The following is a 6,157-nucleotide window of genomic DNA, read 5'->3' as shown; positions in this document are numbered from 1 at the left end:
GCCTGCCGGCCTGGGTGTAAGCTGGGACTGGACACAGCCCATTCCTCCTTACTACAGCCTCTCCAGTTAATGCCAACACATGCACCAGCTCCTAGGACTTCACCATTGATACCAATTCTCCTGGCTCAAAAGGACACCTACCAACTAAAATCTGGTTTTAAAGAGCATATCTGCTCTGGTGTCTCACTTATTCACCTGAGCCTCACCTGTATGACCAAAGAGGGCATCTCTCTGTCCCATTCTTTCTGGCAGTTAATGACCCTTCCCATGGCTAGCCCCATTCATAGGGCCAATAATAACAATACATTTTTTCTCCTAGCCCCTACCTTCTCATTTCCCTTAGGGAACAGATGCCTGAGATCTCCAGGATGGCAGTAAACCAAATGTCTCTCCAGCCACAACTCCTGCTGAGAGTGAACCCACCAGCTCCTAACTCTCTCCTCTCCCATGTCGCCCCATGTTCACAGGAAGTAGCCAGACTTAAACCGGTGCCCCACTTTATACAAAGAGTCTGGAATATTTGATTGGAAGTGTAACCCCAGCCCCCTGGCATCTATATATACAAGGAGTCTGGAATGTTTGGTGGAAAGTTCCAAGTCCCGTTCCCTGGGAGTTGCTGCAGTTCAGACTCTACCTCCAAGAAAGCCAGCCAAATGGTGACCCAGGGAGGGTCAAGACCACTCCCACAGGCTATTTAAACTGACATCCCAGAGAATAAAGAAGTGATCTTCCCAGTTTTCCTTGCCCCTCTCAGTGTTTTCCTGGAGGGCCACCCAGGAGCACTGGCATCTATTAAACCTGGGCTTTTTCTAATTTGTTTTGATTTGATATAATTTTGCTTATTGCATTGGCAGAGAGGTTTGTTGGGCAAAAAAAACCTTAACATTATGGTGGAGAAGAAAGTTTATTGTAGATAAAAGGGAGAGCAAAGACAGAGAGACAGGGACATCTGGGAGAGTCTAGAGTGAATATGATTAATCTGGGCCATGTAGGGAGCTAGATAGAAGCAGTGAGAGGAAAAAAGGGGAACCGGGTGCAGCACCCAGGAGGCCAAAGGTACAAAAATGGATGGGAAACCAAAACATCTACATCATATAGGGAAAAGCCTCTGTGGGAAAGACAGACAGCCCAGCCCCTGTGTATTGCCAGCTATACTCTGTAGCAGGTAGAGACTAAATGATGCTAGGGAAACCTGAAGGCCAGGATTCCCTTGATATGTTAAAAAGTTCTTCAGCCATTTGTCCTGGGTTTGAAACAAAACATTATTGTTTTCATGCCATTCTCTTCCTTGTGAGGTAGTGTTAATCCCATTGATTAAGTCAAAATCTTTGATTGGGATATTTGACTAACTTGGCCTCAGTCACATGATCATTCTCTATCAGTTATATATACATAGAGAAGGATTATCTACCCTGTAGTAGATACTTTTTATATTAGCCATGTATTCCTGGCTTTCCCTTTTGAACACCTTGCAATAACTAAGTAATCTGCTTCCCTGCCATGCAAGCACATCTTTCTAGACCCATTTTGCTCACAGCTAAGTGGCTTGTGTCATATAGAACTGACTTATGGACTGTACCATAAACCTGAACTACTTTGGGAACAGCAAGTCTTCAACCTGGTGCCAATCAACTGAGGACTACATCTGCTGCCCTCTTGGGAATATTTGGCCCTGGTTCTTAATCTCTTGAGTTTATTTCTTTAGCCATCCCAATGATTTTATAAATTAGTTCTCTTTTGCTTAGTGATCTACAGTCAATTTTTGCAGATCACAATCAAGACCCATGGGCTAATCATGTCTGTTTTGCTTCGATTTCCACATCAAAAGATGAAATTCTATCTCCCACTAAAATTGTAATCCCAATGATTCTCTTTCACCAGATAGGTATTTTAAAAAAACATTAATAAGTGAATAAGACAATACTGCAATAGTACTTTCCCATACATTAGGTCCAACACTCACAGTGATCACTACATTTGCTATTACTACCTCCGTTTTAAAAGTTATAAAAAAAGCAAAGAGACAGACAAATGTGAGAGGCCTGAGAAAGCATGTGGTAGAATTGGTTAATCCCCTTGAGGGCTGTTGCTCAGACAGCACTTCAAGCAAGATTTTCTAATTCTCAATTCCTGCCAATTGATCTTTACCATAACACATCTTCTCATTAACTGAAAGGAGAAAACATAACACAAACAAAACATCCAATATTAACAAAAACTCTTACAGGACCATTTACAGGGCAACAAACAATGCCCTCACCAAGAATTGCTCAATGCCAGGCAACATTGCATGATATCAGAGCACGGGGTCTAAAGTCTCTATCACTGACGCTTATGAGGTCTAGGCAGAATCACTTGAACAGCCAGCAGAATAATCAAGAATTAAAAGATAAAATATATAGAAGTCAGGCAGAAGCCCAGTGTTTCAATTTATTAAATGCTGAAGAACAAGTGGTTATTATTATCCTTGGGTGACCTTTGGTAAAAGGCTATATATTGGATAAAGATCAAATCAGCTCAGCATTCTAAGAGAGACTTAGCCATGTAGGTGAAGTCTCACAAAGCTCCAATAGGATCCCAAACCTTTATAGGATTAAATCAAGTCCAAGTTTTACTTTTTTCTCCTGAGAAAATATAATATCAATCTTTCTTAATCTGGAGTAATTAAGTGAACAAAATGAGATAATGTATTTGCAAAAAAAAAAAGCACTGCAGAGAAATGCTAAGTGCCAAAAAGTTGCAAAATATTACTGTCTTTGAGGATTTTAGTATATTAAGAAAGCTTTTACCCTGGTAAACAATAAGACTCACCCTTGCAATTTCTTTAAGTATATAGGACTGTAACACCTGATTCTATGTTACCCCCTCAGTACAGTTCATGCACCACTGTACTGTACACGAGTCGGGAAAGGGCCTGGAGATTGAAAGAACACACAAAGAGACCTGGGTCATTCGAAAGATCAGCCAAATGCCGTTTATTCAACCTTGGGGAAATCCTTATATACTTCACTGCTGCACAAGGATTTCCACCCAGGCAGGTGGGAAATTAACACACCAAAGATGGAGTCAACAATGCCCTACAGCTAATCACCAGGCAGGGCAGAGGGAACACAGGAACAAACAGAATGTTTTAGCTGGCTGACCAGAAACTGTCCTCAAGATGAACCCCAAGAACAAGGGTAGACCCAGGCCCTACAGGTCCCGCTTTTATATAAATTATATGACTAGGCCTGTCTTGCGTGGCATTGGACATCAGGCAATACCCCTTACCCATCATGGGAAAGCATTCAGATCAAAACACATTTCCTGTCTTAGTTTGGAGCAACCCCCCATAAAACCTTTCCCATCATTGGCTCACTAGTCACCCATCACAGAGTTCAGCCAGATTTGTACTGAAAGATTCTCTGGGGCAATAGCTAAGAGGACTCACCATGTGGCAACATTGACCTGAGCTTGCCTTTGGCTCTGTCACCATGAAACCATAAAGATGATGTACCAGCACATGTAAGCACTCCTTAAGGAGACTGTGCCTGCTCAATCCTTAATAAGTCTGCTCAAATTGGAGCCCTTTAAGTAAGGTCTCAGCGCTGGTGGGAGGAACCCTGGTATAGTTAACTAGAATAATCTCAAGAGCCAATTTGTAAATTGTGCACTCCAGGGTCCGTGAATAACAGCAATAAGCCTTTTACTGTAACCTAGCAGTGGTCTTTAACCACAACCAATAGCAAAATTAACTGCAATATTTATTTGTAAATTTAGCTCAATTTGAATGGCCAAGGCTTTGCAACTTGTCCTAAGAGGGTATCCATTGTGCTAGCAGAAGCAACTGACTGACTAATGAAAAATCCAGCAGCTCTAGGCACACTGGCAGCCACAGCAATGGATGCCAATATCATGGGATGGGTAGATAGGTAGAGGAATCCTTAGCACTCGGACCACCACAGCCAGCTCCTCAGGAATCCAGCAACTCTTCAGTTGTCAGTGTCTATTTGAACTCTAGGCTCTGTCCTGTCTTCAGGCTTCTGGACAGGAAAATCCACAGCACACACCAGATGCTCAGGTACCCATATTGGATTGTCAGCATCCAAGGGGAAAACACAAACAGCCCCTCTTCCCCATACCAGAACAGGATCTGGACCATACCAAGTGCTGTCTGCTAGATTCTTCCATTTGACATGAGGCATCAACAGTCAAAAAATTTAAAATGTAAAAAATAAAAAACAAATGGTCTCTGGGGGTGGAAACATATTCCCCCTTTTTAGTTTTATGCAAATAGGCTTTGAGTGTACGATGCGATGTGCTCGCTCCACTATAGCTTGTCCTTGAGGATTATAAGGTATTCCCATTTTATGAGAAATAGAGAACTCAGAGCAAAATTTAGCAAAGCCAGCACTGGTGTAGGCTGGCCCGTTATCAGTTTTTACAGTTTTTGGAACTCCCATGTAGGCAAAAGCCTGGAGACAGTGATTTCTAACATCCTGTAATTTTTCTCCTGTATGAGCTGAGGCAAAAATAAGATGAGAATATGTATCCACGGTTACACATATTTCATGTGCCCAAAAGAAGGAACATGGGTGAGATCCATTTGCCATAAATGATTAGGAGCAAGTCTGTTGTGCTTTCCTGTCGCTTTAAGGGACAAGCCTCGCCCACTCCCATTACCTCTGACCTGCCCGCCGCCATCTTGGGCCCTTCCTTTTCTGCTTCCTTGACATATGTACTTTTTATTATAAGGAAGACCTGGGAATGTTATGGTTTTGGTTCCTTTAAGAGACAAGCCACACCCATTCCCCTCCCCATCCGCTGAGGCAGGCTGATCTTCAGTTTCCGGTCTGAGCTCGCTCTCTGCTCTCTTTTCCATCTTCCTCTCGGAGAGGCAGCTTTGCTTCTGCCTCTCTCCCCACTTCTCTGCTTCCCCCCTTCTCTGTCTCTTTCTCTTCTTCTCTCTCTCTCTCTCTCTCTCTCTCTCTCTCCCCATCTCTCTCTGTCCCCCCTTCACCCTTCCTCCTCCATAACCCCCTGAATAAACATGCAACCTCACCCTGCATGTCGTGTCTATCCATGTTTTCTGTCTTCTGCCTGCCCGCCATGTGTCTCCCTGCCTGGAACCAGCCATTGCTCGGGGACCAGCACCCACTGCCTGCTGCCACATGGCCTGCCACCACTGCTCTGGGACCAGCAGCTGTCTCTGCCTGGGACTGGCTGCTCCCAGGGCCTGCTGTCTGCTGCCACATGGCCCACCGCCACTGCTCGGGCCGCCGCTCTGGGACTGGCTGCTCCCAGGGCCCGCTGCCTGCCACCACATGGCCCGCCGCCACCATTTGGGACCTACAGCATTTCTGCTGCCTACTGCCATGGGGATCTTGCAGCATTTTTTAAAAAAGAACAACATTTTGGTGCCGCGTGACTCGGATGATTCGTCAGCCCCAGACTTCCACCTGGGGCCGGAGTTCTGGCTATAGGCGCCATCCGGGACTCTGAGCTCCCTCCTGGGGCAGAATCAGGACTCGAGGACCTTCTCTACAACGACCCATGTGTTCCATCTGCCTGGACGCAGCTCCTCCAAACAACAAATCAACTAATCGTGAGTGTCCCCATCTCGGCTAGTTTAACCATCTCTTTTAACCCAAGGGATTGACTGTTGAGCTCCCGGCAACCCTTCACGGTTTTTAAGGATGGGGGAGACCTCCAACCGTGGGCTTTCAGGGCCTCGGTTGTTCCCTTCGCTGACAATCAGTTCGGCTTGTCTCCTGTGCTAAGCCTGTGCCTGAGACGGCTGGCCTTAGCCAGCCCCTCAGCTCACCTGTGCCTGGAGGCCCGGGGTCTCCAGTTCTCCACCTTTTTCTTTTTTCATTCCTTTTCTTCCTTCTTTTCGTTGTAACTGCTGCTATGGTGCAGCACGCCGCTACGGTGTGGCCTGACCTTGGCTGAATCCCTCCTGCCCGGGAATCCCTCTCCCATCGGAGGCTCGAATCGATTCAGCCAGGTTATAGCACCCCCCTGTGAGCTCGGAAGCCTGTTCACAGGGCCTGGGTGTTCGTGCCATCTGCATCTTGCCTTAACGGGGAGCCATTCTCGTTGTAGGCTTGAGGTGCCACGGTTTTTGCAGGTGTTTTCACGGCCTTGACCATGGGAGCCAAGCAATCCAGACCTATCA

This window comes from Microtus oregoni, unplaced genomic scaffold (assembly GCF_018167655.1).
Source record: "Microtus oregoni isolate MIOR12 unplaced genomic scaffold, Mior012 000014F_ref0000157, whole genome shotgun sequence".
NCBI lineage: Eukaryota > Metazoa > Chordata > Mammalia > Rodentia > Cricetidae > Microtus > Microtus oregoni.
The sequence above is the reverse complement of the archived record's forward strand: the minus strand, read 5'-3'. Positions refer to the sequence as shown.